This window comes from Fukomys damarensis, unplaced genomic scaffold (genome assembly GCF_012274545.1).
Source record: "Fukomys damarensis isolate Sample0158 unplaced genomic scaffold, DMR_v1.0_HiC HiC_scaffold_28, whole genome shotgun sequence".
Classification (NCBI taxonomy): domain Eukaryota; kingdom Metazoa; phylum Chordata; class Mammalia; order Rodentia; family Bathyergidae; genus Fukomys; species Fukomys damarensis.
Genome location: NW_022900940.1, coordinates 20,181,638 through 20,206,432, shown reverse-complemented (window position 1 = coordinate 20,206,432; position 24,795 = coordinate 20,181,638). Strand labels below are relative to the sequence as shown.

The window sequence follows — 24,795 nt, the reverse complement described above, 5'->3', positions numbered from 1 at the left end:
ATGCAAAGTAGGTGGATCATTTCACATTCCCACCAGCAGTACACTGGAAATATATTTCATCTTCATTTCCTCCAAACATCTGAGATAATCTCTATTTTAACTTTTTTAGTAAATGTGGAGTATTACCTCATGGAGATTTTAATTTGTATTTTTCCCGATGATAAAAAAGCATCTATTTGAGTGTTTATTTGGTATTGTGATAAGTGTATGCTATTTTAATCATGTTTAATTTTATTGGTACAGTTTAGATTTACATAATGACCACATTCATTATAGGGAATTTATATCTTTACATGGTGTATCGTGATTCCTTTCCCCCCAATCTCCTCCCCTCCCTTCAACCCCTCTTCCCTTTTCTTATTTACAAAAGCCTCATTTCCATTTTTTCCTTCTTTTTTCATTTTTACTTTTTCCTTCCTTCTTCCCCCCACCCCAGTGACCCCTTCTTATTGAATTACTTTTTTTTAAAAATTTCACATTGTCTATTACATTTTGGTCTCTATTTACATTTTCATTTTCTTACACCGGAGAGACAGTGCAATATTTACATACATGTCCATTTTATTTCACTTAAGAGTATAGCTTCAATGTGCATTGATTTAGCTATCAGAGTCTTAAGTCCATCCTTCTTTATGGCTGTGTAATACTGCGTTGTATAGAAAAACCACACATCTTTATTCATTCATCAACAACATTTAGGTTGTTTCCAAGATTTAGATATTATACACTGTGTTACTGCAAACATGAGTGTGCATGTATCATTGTGGTATGATGCTTTAATTCTTTTGGGAAGATACCCAGAAGAGAAATAACTGAGTCAAATAGACCTCTAATTCTAGCATTTTGAGGAATCTCCACAATGATTTCCACAGTGAATGCACTGGTCCTAACTCCAACCAGCAGTGGAGTAAGGTTCTTTTTTCCCCACATCCTCAGCAGCATTTGTTGTTGGTCGATTTCTTGATATTAGCCAATCTTTTTAGAGTGAGATGGAATCTCAGTGTTGTTTAAATTTACATCTCTCTCTCAGATGACCAATGATGTTGAACATTTTTCATATATTTATTTGCTATTTGTATTTCATCTAAGTATCTTCATTTCAGATGAATCCACTTTTGTTTTGGGCCTTTAAATTTGAGAGATCTGATTTTTTTCCAATTCTTTGTATGTTGTAGATATTAGTCCTTTCTCTGAGGGATTATTAGCTAGAAATTTGTCCCACTCTGTGTCTCTTCACTACGTTGGTAATACATTTTGCAGTACAAGAATCTTTTTAATAGGAAGAGATACCAATTGCTGATTCTTTACATTATTTTCTGTGCAGTCTGGGTTTTGTTCATGAAATCTTTGCCTGTCCCTGTGTCCTCAAGAGTTCTTTCTGTTCCCTCCTCCGGCCGATTTAGTTTTTCTGTTTTAATATTTAGATCTTTGATGCATTTTGGTTTTAGTTTAGTGCGTAGTGAGAGACATGTGTCTAGTTTTAGTCTTCAGCATGTAAGAAACCCAGTTTTTCCAGCACCACTTATTGAAGAGGCTGTCTTTCTTCCAGTGGACCTATTTGGCCCTTTTGTCAAAGATAAGGTGGCTGGCTGAGTGTGTTGGGAGTTATTTTTGTATCTTCTAATCTGTTCTATTTATCTTCAGGTCTTTTTTATTTTGCCATCACCATGCTGTTTTTATCAGGGTAGTTCTGTAGTATAATTTTAATGCAGGTATTATGATGCTCCCTGCCTTACCTTTGTTTCCTAGAAATGACATTGCTATTTTAGGTCTCTTTTGGTTCCAAATGAATTTTAGAATTATTTTCTCTAATTCTGTGAGATATTCTCTTGAAGAATCCCTTTATCAAGTATGTATTGACTTTCTTTGTCTCTTTTGATCAGTCTTAGCTTGAAGTTCACATTGTCTGCAAATAGAATAGGTTATGTGTTTTTTTTCTAGGTTCCTGTTGCATGGAACATTGTTTTCCATCCTTTGACTTTTAGTCTATGAATGTCTTTTTGAGTTAAATGTGTTTCTTGTATGCAGAATATTGTTGGGTCTTGCTTTGTAACCCATTCTGCCAGTCTGTTTCTTTTGACTGATGAATTGAGACCATTTACATTGATGGCTATGGCTGATATGTATTGGGTTATCCTTGTCATATTGTTTTCCTGCTGTTTCTTATCTTTCCTGTTTAACTGCTTGCTCTGCCTGGTAGCTTCCTTCTATTGGTGTGCTTGGAATTGTGATTTGCTTCATCTCTTTCTAAGATGCCCTTCAGAATATTTTTTAGAGTTGGCTTGTTAGTTGTACATTTTTCAGTTGTTCTTTGTCATGGAGGTATTTTATTTCTCTGTTGATTTTGAAAGATAGTTTTGCAGGGTACATCAATCTAGGTTGGAGGTTGTTTTCTCTTGGGGTTTGAAATACTTCACTCCAGGCTTTCCTTCCCTTAAAGGTTTGTGTTAAGAAGTCTGCTGTGATTCTGATGGGCTTTCCATTATGTGTGATTTGTTTCTTTTCTCTAACAGCTCTTAATATTCTGTTTTTGTGCTGTATTTCTGGAATTTTGATTATTATGTGCCTTGGTATGCATTTGTTTTGCTCATGGCTATTTGGACTTCTATATGCCTCACTTATTGGTAAGTCAAATTCTCTTTTCAACTTTAGGAAGTTTTCTGCCATTACTTCTTGGGACAGCTTTTGCATAGCATTTGCCCTATTGCTGGCATTCTCAGTGACTCCCATCAATCATGTATTATTTCTCTTTGCATCATCTTGCAATTTTTGGATAGAGTTTTCATGCTTTCTTGCTATTTTTAAGACATCTTTCTTTTCATGGTCAGTAACCACAGTCTGTTTTCTAGATCTGAAATTCTATCCTCATTTTGGTTCTAATCATTACAAATACTTTCTATGGAGTTTTAAATCTCCCAAATATCTATTTGTATCTTTCATGGGATCCATTTTTTTTTCTATGTTGGGCATTCATGGTTTCCATCGTTTTCCAAAGTTCCTCTAATTTTTTTTATCTGTTCCTACTTTAGCTTCATTGAGCATGTCCTTCATTTTAATTGCCATTTCTTTTTATATCTGGAGGATTATTTTCTCTTTGGACTCATCTGTTTGTTATTAATTCAGAAAGATCCAGTGAGTGGCTTCCATTTTCCTATGTCTCATCCCCTGGACTTATTCTTGGGGGACTAGCTATCTGGGGTAGCATTTTTCTTCTGCATCTTGTCATTTTCTATTTTTTTTGTTTTCTGAGTTATTGCTTATGGGTTTCTTATGGTGTATAGCTTTGTACACCATATAATAGGTGGAAGTTTCTCTAGGAAGTGTCTATTCCTTAGAGATGACTTCTCAGTATAGGTGGTTCTTGGTTTTTGTGTCTGTCCCAAGATTCTACCTTCCCAATTTGTTAAAGGTGCAAGGTTGGTATCTATTTAGCCTAGCACCCAGTCCCTTAGTACTGGATGATGGTGATGGATGTGACCACAGACAGTCACAGTTTTGTCATATAAAGGAGAACTACTGGTAACAACAGGTGTGACATCTGGCTAAAGTAATACAGTTAGCATTAAGAATAACATCAAGTACAGCCTAGCAACTGACAAGCTGTGGTATCTGTTAGTTTGTTGCCTTTAACTGTACAAAAAGCTCTATCATTTTATAACAAAATACAGTGCAAACCAGGCACTTGTATGTAATGAGTTTCCCCTTAGTGAAGTGGTTTTACCCTGTAAGGCAAGAATTAAAGAGGGATAGAGGACAATACAGAGAGATACACGAAAAGAAATATAGTAGGAGCAAGTCTGGAGGGGTGCAGGAGAGAAAGAGTAAAGTAGAAAGCATAAGAATATTGAGAAAAAGGCAGAAGACACTGTTCACTGACATGAAAACATAGAATAAAGTGATAACAGTTGGGGAAAGAGAGAGGGAGGATGAATAGAACAGAACAAAAATTAAAGTAAAAACCTCAACAGTGACACACATATACACACTGAGAAACCATAGCAAAAAACAAAAAAACAAAAACCCAACAACAAAACCAGACATACTGGAAAGCAAATCCAGCAGTCAAAGAAAAAGGACAAGAGTAAAATTCATGGGGCAGCTCACACACCCTCGCCCCACGCAGTGTCTCCACTTCGCTCTCTTAGCTGTTTTGGCATCCTCCTGCAAGGATTCAACCAAGGCTGCTTTCAGGTCAGCGCTCTGTCTCTCCTGGACCCCGCTGCTCCCTCAATTCCACTCCACCGACTGGCTCCTTGGTTGTAGTGGGGGTTGGGGAAAGGTTGTTTGCTGCTGCCTGTCCTCAGCGGGCGGGTTGTCCCCTTCCTGTCCCCCGATCGATCGCAGAGCAAGGAGGCTCTTCTAGCCTTAGTGGCTAGTGCTATCCTGTGTAGTGCTGGTCTTCGCTTCTCAGCAGCCTCCCTCTCGGTCTGGTCTGCTGTCCAGTCGCCTGCAGCCTACTGTGAGGGAGCTCTCCCCTTTCCACTTCAGGTCCTTGGCAGTGAGGTGGCCCTGGGGCCATCTGGAGCACAAGCCTGGGGCTTTCTAAAACAAGATGGCGACCCAGCCCCTCTGCTCTGGTAGGCTATGTAGGGACTCCCTTCCCCCTCACGCACTACTTGTGGACTCTGAGAAGGGCCGCTGGGCAAGCATTTGCACTTGTTCTCACTGCTGTCTCTGATTACATAAAATGCTTTCAATCCAAGTCTGGTCTCTGTTTCACAGCATTCAGCCAAACTACTTGTGCTGCCCAATACCGCGGTGTGGCTACACTGACCTGCACAGTCTCCCTCTGTGTTTGGTGATTTCTTCTGAAGAAATGGACACTATTTTCTTCTCCTCTGTACATTTTCTTTGTGCCCTTCATTCACTCATTTTGCTTTCAGAGTTGTTAACTGTCAGATTCTGGGGCTTTGACTTGGAGAAGCTATGTTCTTGGCACTCACTCTGCACCACCACCTTTTCCTCCTCTGTCAAGTGTATGTTCTTGGATAAAGTGTCTGTTCAAACTTTTTGACCAATTTTTAGTTGAGATTTCATATATATCTATATAATTTTGAATATATTGAATGCATATCTATTTTGAATACACACACACACACACACACACACACACACACACACACACACACATATATACTCAAGTCATCTACCAGATATTTGCTTTTGAAATCAAGATTCACTTATTTTGTTGCTTGCATTAGTCAGCTTTCTCCTTGCTGGGACATAATGCCAAACACCTACAACTTAAAGGACAAGTTTAATTTGGTTTATGGATCAGGGGATTCAGTCCACATTCAGCAGGCTGCAAGCCAGAAACATCATGGTGCAAGTACATGGCAGAGGAAAGGTGGTTAATTCAAGGCAGCCTGGAATCAGTGACAGAACAGAAAATATGGGAACAAGGATATACCTTTCCAGACCACACCCCTAGCCACCCATCTCCAACTGGTCTCCATTGCCTAACAGCATACTCAGCCATGAATTTAACGATGGACTAAATCCACTGAAGAATGCAGTACCTCCATGATTCAGTCACCTTCCAAAATCTCTGCCTGTGAATACATGACATTTCTGCGGGACATTGCCTAAACCATAATACTGGTCATCTCCACAGTGGCCCTTGTTTCATTTGGCGATTATATTGCTATATTCACATCAGAACTGTTGTTCTTTTTTTCTCATTGAGTTTATCGGTACATTTTAGGTATACAGTACAGTTACATTCATCATTGGGATCCTGTATCTCTACATGACAGGTCTTGGTTCTCATTTTTTCCCCTTGTCCCTGCCCTCCCTTCACCCCCTCCTCCCTTCCCTATTTACAAGCACTTTATTTCCATTTTTTCATGTTTTTTTTCTTTCCCTTTATTACCTTTCCCCTACCCTTTCCACTCCCCCTACACCTTTAGCCCTTTTCTTCCTATTTCACATTGTCTATTATCTCATTAGGATCTTATGTACCATTATAGTTTTTCACACCAGAGAAACTATTCAATATTTATATATGTGTGACTTATTTATTTCACTTAGGAGTATACCCTCAACATGTATCTATTTTCCTATGAGTGAATCTAATTTCTTATTCTTTATGGCTGAGTAGTATTCCATTTTATAGAAAAATCACATCTTCTTTATCCAGTCTCCAATTGATGGGCAAAGGGGCTGTTTCCAAGTTTTAGCTATTACAAACTGTGCTGCTATAAACATAAGTGCTCATATATTACTGTGATATGATTCTTTATGAGCAAATCCTCAGTAGTATGGGAACTAGCAGAAAGAATCAACACCTGGGATCTCATCTTATTTAAAAGCTTCTGCACTGCAAATGAAGCCATCAATAGAACTAAAAGACAACCTACAATGTGGGAAAACATTTTTACCAGCTGCTCCTCAGACAAAGGACTATATTATCTAGAATATATGAAGAACTCAAAAAAATCAGCACCCTCAAATATAAAGACCCAATTCAAAAATGGGCATCTGAAATGAACAGACATTTCTCAGACAAACAAGTAAAAGCATCAAGTAAATATATGAAAAAATGTTCCACATCACTGGTCATTTGAGAGATGCAGATGAAAACAACAGAGATTCCACCTCACCCCACAAAGAATGGCTGCTATCAAGAAATCAACCAATAACAAATGTTGGCGGGGTTGTGGTGAGAAAGGAACCCTCCTCCATTGTTGGTGGGAGTGCAGACTGGTGCAACCACTATGGAAATCAATATGGAGATACCTCAAAGAGCTGGATTAGAGGTTCCACTTGACCCAGCCATCCCTCTGCTGGGTATCTTCCCAAAAGAATTAAAAGAACCATTGTTCTTAAATTTACAGTTCCATCTGCCAACTTGCTCAAAGTGGTATATAGTAGGCTACACAAATATCCCATGGCAGTCTCCTATCCTTCCAGAAAACTTCTTTTTCAAGGATATTAGGTTTTTCCTTGGTTTAAATGGTTCATATGTTTGCAAAAGGGGTCAAGGAGTTCCTGCAGCTTCACTCCCCATGCTTACTTTCTTACTCCCATTGTCAGAAGCTGCCGTTATTCAGCAAATACAGTTCCCCATCTTTTCTTTGTTGATATAGACCATATTTTCAATCCTGCTTTGCAGTGACTGAAAGGAAACAATGTAAATAATTTGCATACATCATCTACAAAAGCTTTCTTTGAGTTGTTCATTTCATCTACTGATTTCACTATCAGTGAATAGAAGATTCGGAGATCCTAGAGCAGGGTAGATATGGCAGTAAGTTCATGGTGCAGATGTTTTCCCTTTTGTTCTAACTTTAAACTTTTTATAATAAGAAATAGATATATTAAACCATCAAAATTTGGAAGTTTTCTTTATAAAGGATTATTTTATCTAAGCTACCTCTATTTTCTAATAGTTAACAATTATATAGCACCTAAAATGTTCAAATTACTTCATGTTTATTAACACACATAATACTTTTAAAACTATGTTATCTATGAATTATTCATGTTTATTAAAGGGGAAGAAACTGAGATCCAATAGATTAGATAACCTGCCTATGATCATATATAAGCAAATTGGTAATTGAGGGAACTGGAATTTGAATTTAACTACTTTGCCTGCAGAGTATATATTCTTAACCACTAAATACATATTCAAAGAGATGTGTAGTAGTCAAATTAATGCAGCTCCAGAGTTGTTTATGTTCTAAATCCTACAATCTGTAAATATTTTACTTTACAGGGCAGAAGGTGGCGCAGATGTGATTAAATTGAGGACCTTGAGATAGGAAGACTATCCTGGATCATCTGAATGAATCCAATGTAATCAGTAGGGTCCTTAAAAGTGGAAGAAGGAATAGCAAAAGGAAAAATGATTCAATAATCTATCATTACTGGATTTGAAGAAAGAGGGGCATAGTTAAGGCACAATCTACAAACTGGGAAGGACGAGGAACATTTTCCCGTATAGCCTTCAGAAGTGTACAGCTTCTGACCCCTGTATTTTAGTCCTGTGAAAACCAGTTTCAAGTTACTAAACTTCTACTGTAAAATAATATGTATGTGTTATTTTAAGTCACTAAGTGAATGAAAATTCACTGAAGTAGCAATGTAAAAGTAATACAATATGTCACTGAGTGAATCTTCTAAAACGGGCTGTGCTCAAATTTCTCAGGAGTTTTTGAAAAGCAAGCATGTCGTTAGATAATTCTGCTCATTCACTAGACTGTTGATACTGTGCTTGATTTCTTTTATTTTTTCAGTTGTTTTCAGCTTAGACACATTTACCATTTGATTATTCACAAAATTTACATATGAGAAATGAATAATCATAATCATCTATTTTAGTTTAAGATTCACAGTGATTTTACTCTAAATACACACACTCTATAATTTTTATTTCAATATTCTCTGTTGAATGACTAATATTTTCTTAAGCAATTGTTACCTGCTATTAAGTCTCATATTTTATAAATAATCAGATAAAAAGATGACAAATGGAGAAAGTCATGTTTTTTATGCTGTTTACAGTGTTAAGAACCACAAGCATCTAAAACTGGAATCCTCAGTGGATTCAATATCATCCAAAATTTAAATATAAAGGTCAGCATTTTTCTCCTCATTCTTTTACCACCAAATATCTTTCTCTTTTATCCTCCCATACACAAATATCCTTTTCTGTCATTGTTTGCTCTGCTTATTTCTAGTAGTCCTTGCCAGTATTTTTAGTAACCTGTAAGTACATTGATTTCTTTGTGAAAGTATAAAATAGTGCTTTGAGAAATGAGAGGAAAAATTTGATTATCATAGGAGAGGAGAAGTAGTCTTGCATGGTCACAGGGTTAGGTAGAGTTGGTGTTGGGAACCAAACCCAGACATCCTGAATCCAGTACCTCTACCTTCACCTCTTCATGACACTGCCTGGTGGATACACATTAGTGGGTAAGATAAGTCTCCATTTCCTAGAGTGTTCTGAGATCAGAGATTATTGCACTTAGTTCATTTTTTAGCCAAGCATGCTAAGGTCCATATTGAGCAAAATCATTTACCCGAGGCCACGGAATCTTTCTGTTGAGTAGCACTCAGTTTAGGAAAGCATAAAGTCAAAGGGAAGCTAGCCCACAATTAGATTAATCTTTTGATCAAAGCCAAGAAGAGGTCAGTAGATCCTGGAGGTTCTTATTCAACTCTGTCCTCGGTAGGACATATCATGGTTTTTCCTCTTTGAGGCAATCTTGAGATAAGGTTGATTACTGCTTGTGAGTCTTCCTATTCATTGGATATTTTGGGCAATTAGAGCTGACTGTTTATTTATTCATTCTTCAATGAAAATACATTTAAGGGCCTAGATTCTGAGATTCCAAGAGCAATTAAGTCATGGCCCTCTTTTCAAAAAGCAGGGCAAGCATAAAACATTTTTGTCTGTCATGGTGGCAAAGGACAAGTATGGAGGCAGACATTCCTAGGTGTGCCCTCTGGCTCTGTTGTTTATTGGCAATAGGAACTTGGACAAAGTTATAAAAACTCTTTCAGTTGCTCCACATCATCTGAAACCTAGCTATGGCATATCCTAGAACAAAGAAACATCCACGTGCTGAGAGACCTGGAGACAGTAAAAAAAATGTGTTTGGCCTGAGAGTTTTAGTAAAAAGAATCTTCAAAGTTAATGCATCTTAGCATTTTATGATTTTGGAAAGATGAAATGCCAAATCTTGGCAAAATAAGTTTGTGGTTGAAATATATGTAGTGATGGGTATGAGAGGTAGTGCTGGAGGTGAGTTCTCAGTCTGCAGCCTTCTGAGAAATCCTCAGAGCTCTGTGTTTCTGTGCTATCTTGCTTGTGTAGGAGGAATGAATCTCTCTCTTTGGCACCGGCCTCCTGTTCACACACTGACTCAATGTTTTCCATGTTTTTTGGCATAGGTTACTTAATTTCTCACCACCACCCTGGAAAGTATAGATTGTAGATTTTTACAGATGATGACAAATAAGTGAATCACTTATTTGATTTCCAGACTATAACATGTTCATGAAATGATGAAAGTAAATGTAATTCCATTTTCTTCTGTTGATTTTTGGTCTCATTCAGGTAGTTTTAGGTTTGTGCCTGTGATCCACTCCAGGTCCCTTGACAAGATCCTGTCTTTGCAAAAACATCAGGGACCATGATGATGGAATCTGGTCTCATGTTATGTCATTGGTAACTTTAATCTTTTGTGCAGTCTTTTACTCAAGACCGCACAGAGATCTGATTCCAAATCTTACACGAGCGGATGTATGTTCTAGAGCTCAGTAGTTGAGTTTCTCTGCGGACTGTGCAAAAGGTTTGGCCCTTTGGACATCCCTCCTTCACTGTCCAGCTAAATGTGAAATAGCCTGCAGATAAAATACAATTTCATATTCATGGGTCATATGGAAATCATTATATTTAGTGCTTTTCCTCTGTCAGTATGAATTATTCCCCAACCGTCCAAGAATCTGTGATAAACTGGTATGTTCAGTGGTTTGGAGTCCAATGAAAAAGATCCACTATCACATTTTGTGTTATTTATGTTCCATTATTTGCATTTTGCCATCATTAATTGAGTGAGTATTTTATACCAGGCCTTCAAAGTGTGTAAAGGTGAAGAAAATATAACCTTTTCCCCTCGAAATCTAGTTCTCAATAAGGAGAATCAGTGGTATCTGGTTTTATTTTTATTATTTTTACTTCCCAAGACAGACATTTTATGCCATTCGATATAGAACACCTAAGAGTCAATATAGAGAAGTGATCACAGCTCTGTAGTTTGCAGCAGTAAAACGGAGTCCATGTCTTGTGCCAGAATCTTTATACAAACCATTTCACTTAATCTGCACAAAAATCAGCAGAGGAAGGCATCAGAGTGATTCCCATTTGAAGTAAACAAACTGGGATAAAGAACGAGATTTGCTAGTGGCAATGTCAAATTCAGAGTACCATGGAGCTGTCTTGCTCCAAATCATTTGATCTCTCAAAGCCTCAGTCTTATTACCCGAAAAATGAGAGGAAGAGGGTCCAATTCCTTCCTTCATTATTTTGCAATCAAACTAAATGTTTTTTTATCGTGAAACATACACTAATTTGATAGCACATCCAAATTTTCAAAAATCTGTAGGTGATTAAGTATAAAAAAAGAACCCTTTAGGAAAATTAATATAGCATTTTTAGGGAAGATCATGTATATATCACACACACACAATCATATCGACAAACCCTAATTTTGTTTTTAGCTGGTCAGAGGAGGAATGATTCATAGCTCTAAACTGGGGTAGAAGAACTCAGTGGCCTCACACGTTTAGCAAGATTGCTAACAATAACAAGTGGACTAATCCATAGAGAATCCATTTTAGAGATTTAACTCATGGAGAATATTGATATCTAACTTGGTCAGTCCTCCTGGGAGATAAGCAGTCACCTTGTCATTCTGTGTGAAAAAATACACAAAAACCCAGGATAATGTTGCTAAATAATTAATTGGATTATTATTGAGGCTTAACAGATTTGTTAAGAAGCCACCCAGATGGTTAGGCTAGCAGTTTCCATATATTTGCTATTAGAATATAGCACAGGATGTAGAAGTTTTACATAGCATTCTGTATGCATAATTCATATTGTGAGTAGAGTCTATTTGAAACCCACTGATTGGGTTTTTGACTCTGTTTTAAGGAGCAGATATGGAGGAATTTATGGCATCTCAATTTCTTAAGGGATATATGTAGTCATTTAACTATTAAATAAAAGTATCCAAATTATTTGATTCTTATATGTATGAAAAATATTTTTAATATATGCTTTTTTGTCTGAGGTGTGAGAAAGACCTGTACTATACATCAATAGAACTGGAAAAAAATAGGTATTGTATTTATGGAAAAAGTGAAGGAAGAAAAATATCATGTTTGATTTACCCTCAGAGAATAGCCCTCCTTAGCAATAGATCCCCACAAATTGCTACATGAAATATTTCTTTGTTTGAGCACCCACAGACACAGAAGAAAGATTATCATTCAGTGAAAACTAATGGATGACTTAGCCAAATTATTATCTCATCAGCTCTTAAATCAAGCACTTGAGTGATCCACATGAAAGTTGAGGCACTGGTGTTTTTAAGCATCTACAGTATATAGCACATCTGTTGTCCTATGACAGCAATAAGAGATAATGATATGATCAAATGTCATTGATTTCAGTCTTTTCTCTTTCATGACTGTTGGGTACATTACTATTAATTCAACTCATTGTTTTGAAAGGTGATGAAATGGATGGAAGAAAACCACCAGCCTGCCCATGTGAAAATATGAGAACTGGGAATTCATTTTGGAATATTGTTGGAGTCTGGCGTGTGAGTACTTCCCTCCCTGGTAAAGTCTCCAAATATCTGAGAGATTCTTCCAATCCTCTGCCCTACTTTGAAACAACACTCTTACTGGTGTTTTGGGATTGAGGTCATCCAGTGAGGTGCTGGCTTAGCCTGCTGGTGTGGTATTTAGGTACAATCTTCTTTGTTAATGGTAGGTAAGTTGAGGAAAGTTCCGGGCAGCATTCCTCCTGGATGCAGAGTGTGTCTTGCTTTGAGCGCAGGACTTGGTCTGGAGAGAACCACACTCAGATCTCGAGGACACAGCCTTTTAATCATCTCTTCTGGGTTTTAGAGACTCTGAGCAGAAGAGCTTGTCCTCTCAAGCATGAGGCTAACATGGTTGCCAGTGTCCTACACAAATTCTCACCTCTGTAGAGAGGAGTCTTTCTTTGTCCCCATTAAATTTATTGGTACATTTAAAGCAAACAATACAGTTACATTTCTCATTGGGATCTTGTACCTTTACATGATATGTCTTGATTCTTGTTTTTCCCCATAGCCCTGCTCTTCCTTCACCCACTTCACCCTTCCCTGTTTACAAACACTTTGTTTCCATTTTTTTTCTTTTTTTCACATTTTTTCTTTTCCCTTATTTCCTTTCCCCTTCCCTTCCACTTCCCCTTTAGCCATTTTCTTCCTATTTCACCCTCTCAGTTATACCATTTGAACCTTATTTACACTTTAAGTTTTTCATACCAGAAAAACCATTTGGTATTTACTCATGTGTCCTATTTATTTCACTAAAGAGTATAGCCCAATGTGCATCCATTTAGTTATAAACATTTTCAGTTTCTCATTCTTTATGGCTGAATAGCACTCCATTTTATAGGAAAAGCACATCTTTATCTAGTCTCCAGTTGATGGACATTTGGGTTGTTTCTGAGTTTTAGCTATTACAAACTGTGCCACTATAAACATGGGTGCACATATATTGCTGTGGTATGATTCTTTTCATTCTTTTTGAAAGATACCCAGGAGAGGGCTAGGTGGGTTAAATGGAACCTCTAGTCCTAGTTCTTTGAGGTATCTCCATATTGGTTTCCATAGTAGTTGCACCAGTCTGCACTCCCACCAATGATGGAGAAGGGTTTCTTTGATGCACAGCCCCGCCAGCATTTGTTATTGGTTGATTTCTTGATAGCAGCCATTCTTTGTGGGGTGAGGTGGAATCTCAGTGTTGTTTTCATCTGCATCTCTCGAATGACCAGTGATGTTGAACATTTTTTCATATATTTATTTGCCGCTTTTACTTGTTTGTCTGAGAAATGTCTGTTCATTTCAGATGCCCATTTTTGAATCAGGTCTTTGTATTTGGGGGGTCTGATCTTTTGGAGTTCTTTATATATTTTAGATAGTAGTCCTTTGTCTGAGGAGTAGCTGGTAAAATTTTTTCACACATTGTAGATTGTCCCTTAGCTCTGTTGGTGATTTCTCTTGCACTGCAAAAACATTTTAATACAATGAGATCACAGTTGTTTATTCATTGTGCAAGTTGTCATGCTGCTGAGGATTTAAAGTCTTCTCCTATGCCAATGTCTTTAAGAGTTCTACCTAATTTATTTTCCAGTAAGTTTAGTGTTTCTGTTTTGATATTTAGATCTTTAATCCACTTGGATTTTAGTTTAGTGTATGGTGAAAGATAGGGGTCTGGTTTTAATCTTTAGCAAGTTGAAATCCAATTTTTCCAGCACCATTTATTAAAGAGGCTATCTTTCCTCCAGTGAGGAAAAAATTTAAAAATTTGAATCTAAACTATTTTAACATATACTGATTACTTGGTTTTATACAGTTCTTAATCTGTTCACTAATATAGGGTTCTATAAAGGACTAGAATCAATGACAACAAGGTAGTAATGGACACTCTTAGGATGCAGATTGTTCCCCACTGAAGGGAACCAACACTCCATAGACATGTTTGATTATAGGCTTTGAAGTAGAACATGTACAATGAATCTTAGCATTTTATCATAATATAGAGGCATAAACTATCAAAGAATAATAAGATAATTTAAAAGAAACTAACTGGAAATTTGAGAGATTTTCCTACTGTCTCAATAATCTAATCAAAATAAATAATGGTTATTATATTGGATTGATGTATATCAATCACATATATAAAAATCCATGTGTTCCTAGTGATACTTAAAAATGTATTTCAAGAAACATTGTCTTGGCCACCATAGAATACCAAAACATTACTCTTTAAGTTTAGATATTAAGGTAAAATAAATATTTAGTTACCTGTAATCCCAGTATTCTGAGAGGCTGAGGCAGGAGAATCTCATGTTTAAACATAGCCTGAGTAACTCTGCAACTTAGTGAGATCCTGGATCAAAATTTTAAAAAGACTGGGAATGTAGTTTGGTGCAGATGCTCTGGGTTCAATTCCAAGTACTCTCCTCAACACATTCACACAAATTATCCAGGATTTCCTATATAAAGTCTATTTTACAAATTAATAAATTAATAACATAATTTATAAAGGATATTTCATGAGAGAGTTCTTGCTAGTACTTGAAGAAAGAATGATAGTGTCAGAGAAATCATCCTTTAGACATACTACTTTTAGTTTTTTTGAAGTCTAGTTGATAAATACAATTTGTATATATTTAAGATGTATTGTGTAGTGATTTGATATGTTGTAAATATTTTAATTCTGTGATAACCTCAATCAAGCTATTCAGATATCCGTCACCTTGCATAATTACCTGTTTAGTGATGAGAACACGTTAGATTTACTTTTTAAGCAGATTTTGGGAATTAAATACAATGTTGTTAACTATTGCCACTGTACATTAGATCTTCCATCCCAAATCATTTATAAACAGAAGTTTGTGTTTGTCACAAACATTTTCCCATTACCCCTTCACTTCCACCTCCTACCAACTACCATTCTATTGTCTGCTTCTATGAATTTGCTCTTGATTTGCACATACAAGTGAGATCACATAGAATTGATCTTTACTTGCCTGACTTGTTTTACTTTGGATATTTGAACTTCTGTTTTCATCCCTGTTGTTGCAAATTGCAGTGCTTTTGTCCATTTAGTGCTGCAACAGCAGAATCATGAATTGGGCAATTTATAAAGGAAACTTCTTTATTTCTTAGTGTTTTGGGGGTCGAGATGTCTCAAGTCAAAGGGGCAGCTTATGATGTGTTAAGTTGCCCTATGGCAAAAGTCAGAAGGGCAAGAGAGTGCCAGGGAGCAAGAGAAAACCAGATTCACTTTTATTAGAAGCTGACTCTCTCAGTAGCAAACCAATTCCCATAGTAAGAACTTTCATACATTCTTTTTCTAATTTTTACTTTAACTCGTACATGTTTGCAGTACATAATGATCTATAATGTGGAGTAGGTACATGTATATAACACATCTTAATTCTTTTTTCATCCACTTCCACTGTCCCTTCTTCCCGCCGCCCCTATCCCCTTTCCTTTGGCAAAAGATCTGTCTTCTTATTTCCTGTTATCTGTCTTTTATTTTGCTCTTTAGTTCATTTATACTTCGAGTTTCTCATATAAGAGAAATGTGATATTTAAGCTTTTGTGTCTGATTTATTACACTTCACATTACAGCTTTAAAGTGCTTCTCTTTTTCCTGCAAATGACTCAGATTTATCCTTCTTTATGGCAGAACACTACTCTATTGTGTATAAATACCACATTTTAATGGAGGTTCCTCACAAAACTAAAATGAAATATCATTCAATCCAGCTAGCCCCCTTCTAGACATATTCCTAAATGAGTGAAAACGTCATATTAACTCTGATACGTGCACACCCATGTTCATAGCTAACTACTCATAATAGCTAAATCTTGGAAGTGGCGTATATGTCCATCAAAAGATGAATGAATAAAGAAAATTAAGGCAAACTTGAAGGCTCAGTTCTCCTGACACGATGATCTCTTAAAGGTCCCACCTCTTAATACTATTGCATTGAGGGACTCAGTTTCCAAATAATAAGGTTTGGTGGATGTAATCTGAGCCTAGAAGGCAGAATTTCTATTTCCTTCCCTTTTCTGGTGAATAATAAATACACATTTGTAAAGAACATTTTCTTACCCATTTATCTATTGATGGATATTTAAATTGTTTCTGCGCATTAGCTACCGCGGATAATGATGCAATGAGTAGGAGGTGGATACCACTAATTTCCATTCCTGGGATTTATACCCAGAAGTGGTATTGCTGCGTAATATGGTAGTGCTTTTTTTTTTTTTTTTTTTTTTTTTTTTTTTTTTTGGTTTTTTTGAGACAGGGTCACTATGTAGTTGGGACTGACCTGGAACTCACTATGTAGCCCAGGCTGGTCTCAAACTCACAGTGATCCTCCTGCCTCAGCCTCCTGGGATTACAGGCATGGGCCATCACACCTAGCCTGATAGTGCTATTTTTAATATTGTAATATGTAGGTGCCTACATATGTTTTTCTTATGGCTGTTCATTCTGTACTCTTCTTAACTCATTTTTCATACAGATACTTCAGAATATCTGTGGGGTATTCTAAATATTCGTATAGAATTGTGGATTTATTTTTCTTAAGAGTAGGATGTATTTATGGAGAGAATGATAGCTTCTGTCTAAGACAGACACAAGGGACCCCAGAAAGTGGGCTTCCCCTCATGGTGGATTTAACCTACATGTATGTGATGACTAGTGGCTTTGAGTACCTTTTCACATACCTTTTATTCATTTACATACCTTCTTTGGAAAAATATTTATTGAGGTCCTTCATCTAGCTTTTAATCAGATTTTTAAAAAACTGTTGAATTGTATGAGTTTACTGTATATTTTGGGTATAAAATCCATAACAGATATGCAATTGCAATATTTTTCCCATTTTTATAAGTGAGTGCCCTTTCATTTTATTATTTCTTTTAATAGGAAGATTTTTAGTTTGATATAGTCCCAATAAACCGACAATAGATTTGTTTAGTTTGGTTTTTGCTATTTGTGGTTCTGGTATCCTAAGCTCCCAAAAGAAAATCATTGTGAAGGCCAATGTCAAGGTGCTTTTCCCATACATTTTCTTTTAGGAATTTTATGGTTTTAGATCCTACATTACAATGTTTAGTCAGTGCCAATTTGATTTTTGTGTATGGTATTAAATTGAGGGTGAAATCTCATTCATTTGAATGTAACAACCATTTTCCTCTGCATAACTTATTAAAGATAAACATTCTATCTCCAATGTATATTCTGGCTACTTCTGTCAAAAAAATAGTTGGCCATATTCATGTGGGCTTATTTCTGGATTCTATTTTTACAACAGTACCTTACTATGGATTAGTTTGTAAACTAATCTGAAACCAGGAAGTATGATATCTTCACATATTTTTTTCTGAAGATTTCTCAAATTATGTAATTTTTTGATGATATTACAAATCTTTTTTTGGCTTATATGTAACTAGTGCATAGAAATACAAGTGAGTTTTGTACATTGATTTTGTATTATGTAGTGTTACTAGCTTTGGTTATTAGAAATAAAAATTTGGGGGTGGGGAATTAAAATTGCCTATGTGTAAAAGCTTATGCAAATACAGAATTTATCTTACTACTTTCAAGTCCAGATGATATTTTCTTTTCTTGTCAAATTTTTCTGGCCATCACTTCAGTAGGAGGTTGAATAAAAGTGGTGAAAACTGGCAACTTGGTCTTGTTTTTTATCTTAGAGGTGAAACTGTCAGCTTTTTAGCATTAATTATGATGTTACCTGTAGGTTTGTCATATGGTCTTTATTATATTGAGGTATATTCTTTCCTTACCATGTTTGCTGAGATAATTTATTATAAACGGTTGTTAAATGCTTTTTCTGCATCTATTTAGAAGATCATATGATTTTTATTCATCATTCTTTTAATGTGGTATATCACATTTATTGATTTTATGTTAAGTCACTTTTGCCACCAGAGGATAAATCTCATTTGATCATGGTGAATTATCTTTTTATGATACTAATAAAATCAGGTTGTGAAGAGTTTGTTGAGAATCTTGTGTCTATGCTCTTCAGGCACATTGACTTGTAATTTTCTTTTCTTACAGTGTCCTTGTTCAGCTTCAGTATTAAGATAATTTAGTTCTAGTTTCTCATTCTTTATGCTGAGTAGTACTCCATTTTATTAAAAAAAAACAACAACACTTTTTTTTTTTTTTTGGTAGTGAGGCTCGAACTTGGGTCCTTACACTTGCTAGCCAGGTGGCAGCACCACTGAGCTAAATCCCCAGCCCCTAAAAACCACATTTTCTTTATCCAGTCTCCCATTAATGGGCAATTGAGCTGCTTCCAAGTTTAGAGAAATTAGAGACATTTATAACTAAATGGATGCACATTGAGGTGATACTCTTAAGTGAAATAAATAGGACTCATATGTATAAATACCAAATAGCTTCTCTACTGTGAGAAACTGAAAGTGCATATAAGGACTAAAAGGTATCATAGATAATGTGAAATAGGAAGAAAAGGTGCAAAGGGGAAGAGGAAGTGGGAGGGGCCTGGAAAAAGAAAGATGGGACTGGAATTAACGTGAGAAAAGAAAAAATGGAAACAAAGTCTTCATAGATAGGAAAGGATGGAGGGATTGAAGGAAGGGCAGGGGAATGTGGAAAAAATAAAAATCAAGATGGATTATGTAAAGGTGCAAATTTCCAATGATGAATGTCATTATATTAGTACATTAAATGTACCAATAAAATTAATTTTTAAAAAAGATAATTTAATCCTTATAATGTTCTTGGAAGTGTCCCTTTCTCCAGATTTTTAAAAAGAGTTTGAGAATTGGTATTCATTCTTCTTTAAAGGTTGTGTAGATAAAACTGAAAACGTCTGGTCCTGATCTTTACTTTGTACAAGGTTTTTTTTTACAACTGCTTCAATCTCCTTACTCATTATTGTTTTATTTAGATTTTCTATTTCTTTATGATTGAGTCTTTTTTTCATTGAGTTTATTGATACTTTTTAGGTATACAGACCAGTTACATTCATCATTGGGATCTTGTACCTTTACATGATGCATCTTGGTTCTTCTTTTTTCCCCATTCCCCTGCCCTCCCTTCACCCCTTGGTAGACTATATGTCCCTAGGAATTTATACTTTCTTATGGCCAGTTTACATATTTTTATTGTAAATGTTTTACTGTTCATATAATTTAAATTTAATATAATGAATTTACTTTTATTTATAGTCTTTTAATTTGGGGATTTATTTAAATTGTATTTAAAGAATTGTTGATAGGGAAGGACTATTTCTATTTTCTTAATTGTACTCTGTTTTTTCTTCATTGAGTCTATTGGTACTTTTTAGGTATACAGTACAGTTACACTCATCATTGGGATCTTGTACCTTTACATGATGTATCTTTGTTCTTATTTTTCCCCTATTCCCCTGCCCTCCTTTCAAACTCTCCACCCCTCCCTATTTACAGACCTTGTTTCCATTTTTTCCTTTTCTCATATTTTTTCTTTCCCTTCTTTCCCCTCCCTTATCCTGTGTACTTCCCCTACCCCTTTAGACCTTTTCTTCCTATTTCATTTTTAAATGATAATAACAGTCCATTTTGGTCTGATAAGAACCTAATTCAGTTGCATACGAAGTCTACATTTATTCTCTTCCTCTCACATTTTGGGTTATTTATGTCACACTTTACATGTTTTATATTCTGTATACACTGATAAATTATTATATAGTTTGAAGCTTGAATTTTCCCCAAAAGCTGCATGTTGAAGGATTTGGGGGCAGCCTGTGGTGCTATTAGGAGGTGGTAGAAACTGTTAAAGAATGGACCTCGTAGAGCCGGGGATTTAGCTCAGTGGTTCCGCTGCCTGACTCGCAAGCACAAGGATCCGAGTTCAATCCCTGGTACCAAAAAAGAAAAAAAAAAAAAAAGAATGGACCTTATTGAAGGAGTTGGGTCTTGCAGCTGTGGCCTTGAAGGGAATATTGGGATTTCAGCCCCTTCATCTCTCTGTCTTGGCTTCCTAGCTGCCACATGATCCTACTGTTATGCTCTGCCTTGCTACAGGCCCCAAAACAAAGGGGCCAATTGTCCGTGGACTAGAACCTCTGACACTATGAGCCAGAGTAAACCTTTTACCTTTTTTTGAGTTGATTTGTCTCAAGTATTGTTACAGTGACAGAAAACTAACCCTATTATTGTGGATAGTTTCAATACTTTTGCATTTAATCTTTTATACTAGTGTTAAGAATGTCCACACTCCATCATTACAGTATCTATCTATCCTCCTATCTGCCTGTCTGTCTATCTATCTATATATTTATCAGTAAATTTTAGAATTTCATGAGCTCTCATGTTGTTCTTCATGTCCTTGTGCTTTAATTTGAAGAACTCCCTTTTTTACTTCTTTTAAGACAAATGTAATATTGATATAATCCCTCAGCAAGTTTTCTTTCAGCCTAAGAATATTTTCATTTTGATTTCTGAAGAATAGCTTTTCCATGAATATGTAGTTTTGGTTGACAGTTTTTTTTTTTTTTCTTGCAGCATTTTCAATATACCATCCTAGCCCCTTCTGACATACAAAGTTTCTGTTAAGAAATTTGGGGATAATATTACATAGATTTTTTCCTTGCCTGTGACATATGGTTTTTCTTTGTTGTTTAAAAATTCTCTTTGTTTTGACTTTTTGTAATTTGATTACAGTGTGTGTAGTGTAATCTTCTTTGAATTGATTTTCCTTGGAAACTGCTTTTTTTTTTTGAGACAATGTCTTACTATGTAGTTGAGACTGACCTGGAACTCACTATGTAGCCCAGGCTGGTCTGAACTCACAGCAATCCTCCTGCCCCAGCCTCTTGTTTGCTGGGATTACAGGCATGTACCACAATGCTCGGCTTCTTGGAAACTTTTGAGCTTTTTATATTTGTATATTTATATCCCTGACATTATCCATTATTTATTTAAGTATCTATCCTTCTCTCTCTTTTCTCTTTCTGAGATATCTATAATCCATAGTTCAGTTTATCCAATGGAGTCCCATAAATTCTGTGTTTTCTTTACTCCTTTTCACACTTTTTTCTTCTTGGTCCTTTAACTGGAAAATTTCAAATGACCTACCATTCAAAATTCTTCTGTTTTTTTTCTTCTTTAAAATCAAGCCTGATGTTGAAGTCCTTTAATTTTTAAATTTTTTTCATTGTATTCTTTAGCTCTAAGATTTATGTTTGATTCTTGTTTATGCGTTCCAATTCTTTATTAAATTTCTCATTTTGTGCATATATTTTCTTGAGTTCATTTAATTATGTGTTGTCTTACATCCCATTCAGCTTATCCTTAAGATAACTGTTTTAGAAGCTTTGCTGTGCAATACTTAGATCTTCATTTATTTGAAATTGGTCACTGAAGCTTTTTTAGTTTCCGTTTGAAACGTCATGCTTACCTGATTATTTGTGATCTGTGTAGGTTTGTACTTGTGTCTGTGCATTTGAAGTAAAGAAAATACTTCTTGTCTTTGCATGTTGATTTTGTCAGATGAAGATCTTTTGTTTCCTTTTCATTTTTATTAGTACATGTGTGCAGTACATAGTGATTACATTCATTATGTAGTCAATAATTATACATAACATCTTCTTTTAAAAAATCCCGTTTTCCTCCCTCCAACTCTTGATCTCATTCTCATTTGAGAAAGATCTATGGTTCCTGGGCTGATGGATGGCCTGCTAGATCCAATTTAAGAGAGCTTGGACTGGGGATTTGGCTCAGTGGTTCCACTGCCTGCCTTGCAAGCACAAGGGCCTGAGTTTGATCCCCAGTACTACACATACACACACAAAAAATTTTTTTAAAGAGAGCTGGAGTAGGATTACATGGGTGCTGCTGAGTCTACAATGGGATCCATTGTGGGATTGTTATCTGGGAATTGGGAGGGTGTGGTGTGAATCCCATCTAGTCACTGGGTAGACACCACTACCTCAAGGACCTTGACCAGTAAGACTGCTGCTGGGATGAAGGTCAGTTTCAGACTCTGAAGTAGGAACACGGTGGACTTGTTACTATATTTGCCAATGGATGCATCTCCCACAAAATCCTTAGGAAAGTTTCTGCTAGTTCACTGAATGTTCCCTGGGTTGACAGGACTAACCTTGGGTTAGAGGGGCTGGAACTGAGTTACAGGGCCCTTTCAAAATCTTCAGCTGGATTGAGGTTGATAGGTCTGCTCCCAGTAGTAGAAGTGGGGTGTAGGTCTACCTTCAGGGTCACAGACCAGTTTATCTCCGGCTGGATCCCTGGGTGGACAGAGCTGTTCCCTAGACTATAGCTGAGAGGGTTTGGAACTGAGTTACAGTGCTGTTTCAGGATCTTCAGTCGGATTAATGTCTGTGAGCCTGCCTCTGTGGGAGTCAGTGGGAGTGTTCCCTGCCGTGTGCCTGGTAGGCAAGGCTGCATCCATACGATAGCTAAAGAGGAACTGGAGCCATGTCTTGGGCCTGTTCCTGGAGAAATGGGTGGGTGTGACTTCTCTTGGGTTCCTTGGATGCTACTGCTGATAACATAACTAGGGCCAAATGCAACTATAAGCAAGCTCACAAAAGGATGGGCCACTTTCTGGATTTGTTTCCAGAATCACAGTCAGCGAGCTTGCTGGACATGGACTTAATTTTGCAAAACAGCTTTTGTAGGATTGCAATCCTATCTGGATCCAAAGGCTCTCACATAGGCACTTTGTAGATGCTATTAAAATATTGTTGCTTCCGGGGAAACCATTTATGGAGGATTTCTATGCTGCCATTTTGCTAACATCACTCAGCCATTGCAATTGTTAATTAATTAATGGATTTACACAATTAAGTGAAAATCCATTAGAAGAAAGTTTGATGAAGGTTTATATAAAGAAGGATCAGTCTGTCAACACCTGCTGCTGGTCAATATTAGCAGCACTAAAATTGGAAAACGCGAGTCATTATTTGGCTTTCTTTTTTTTCTTTTTGGTACAGGGGATCGAACTAGGGACCTTGCACTTGCAAGGCAGGTGGTGGAACCACTGAACTAAATCCCTGGCCCCTATGATTTGGCTTTTTATATGATCATAAAATGAAGTATTCATATTTCTACCTTACCGAGATATTGAAATTAATATTTAACAAGGGCTATGCATCTAACTATCAGTTTATAAGAAATATCGGGGATGGTTGAACAATTGAAAAGACATGGGAAAGTAAAAAAAAATTCCTTGGGATAAATAATTTTAATTTTTCTGTGAATCATTGTTAGGATACTGAAGGGCAAATACTGTTGGAGAACAAAGATTTAAGAAAATACGCTAGATAGTCTGCAATAATGATCATTTTGGGAGATGTGATTTTTGCTTCTCTTTCTGAAGAAGTGATTATTGTAGTCTTCAGTTTGCATTGTCTTGCAACTTTCCTTACAAATAGAATATGCCTAATTTGAAATTACAACTAAAGAAGTCTTATAGGGCCTATTCTTGTACTCTTGGAATCTTAGACTGTTTTGTGATGGAACTCTGGCTATCTTCCTTTAGTGTGAAAACCATGAGGAGAGAGACCCAGAGATCTGGGTCAGAACCACTCACTGGGGATGTAATATGATTACCTTGCATTCTCTCATGCTCGCTAAAGCCACCAGCTGACTACTGTCAGATACTAGATAAGACCAGCAGAGAAACCACTAATCTTACTTCAGGTGCATTTGTTGGCATATGTAATGTAGAGATAACAAATTGTTCTATTTTTAAGCCACCAAATGTAGTTATTATAAGACTGCTGAAGCCAACTTTATTTATTTATTTAGTGTTGGGGATTGAACTCAGGTCCTTGTGCTTGCGAGGCAGGTGGCAGAACCACTGAGCCATTTATTAACCAAATCCAATGTATGGAGTCCATTGGAACCATGTTCAAACAAATCCAGTGTAAAAAGATCCTTCAAGACAAATAAGGAAATTTGATCACTTACTACATATTAGATGTCAAGGAATTACTATAATTTTTGTTGGATGTTTTATAATGTAAATAAATTTCTCAAATGACATAAAGATGCATAATACAGATTTATCAGGGAATGATTTGATATAATTTAAAAGAAAAAAAGGAACATAGATGAAGCAAAATTGGTAAAATATATTATTATTATATAATAATTGGACATATTATAAATATAATATAAATATATTATTCCAATTCCCATTGCTACACCAGAATAACTGGGGCTGGATGCTTTATAAGGAAAAGAATCTGATTGAAGTCCTATTTGGAGATTGAAATTTGGAGGTTGGGCAGCCCTACTGTTTGCCTCTGGTGGAGGCTGTATGGAAGACGGCATAATGATAGCAATGTGTGGGGTAGATATGGAACACACAAGGAGACAGAAAACTGAGAGTAGAGGGGAAATCTTGTCCTTTGATAGCAGTGTCCTCTCATGGGATTTAACTACTCTTCATGACTACCCTTGATTCTTCACCAGGGTA

At 36.3% G+C, this 24,795-nt stretch overlaps 1 long non-coding RNA gene across 1 annotated transcript in view; it reads left to right on the top strand.

Moving 5' to 3' along the window:
- Window positions 1–12,332, top strand: part of LOC117283624 — a 64,994-nt gene extending 52,662 nt beyond the window's left edge. The window contains exon 3 of the long non-coding RNA XR_004514658.1: window positions 12,247–12,332. This is a non-coding gene — a long non-coding RNA (uncharacterized LOC117283624). The remainder of the gene's footprint in view (window positions 1–12,246) is intronic.
- The last annotated feature ends 12,463 nt before the right edge of the window (window positions 12,333–24,795 follow it).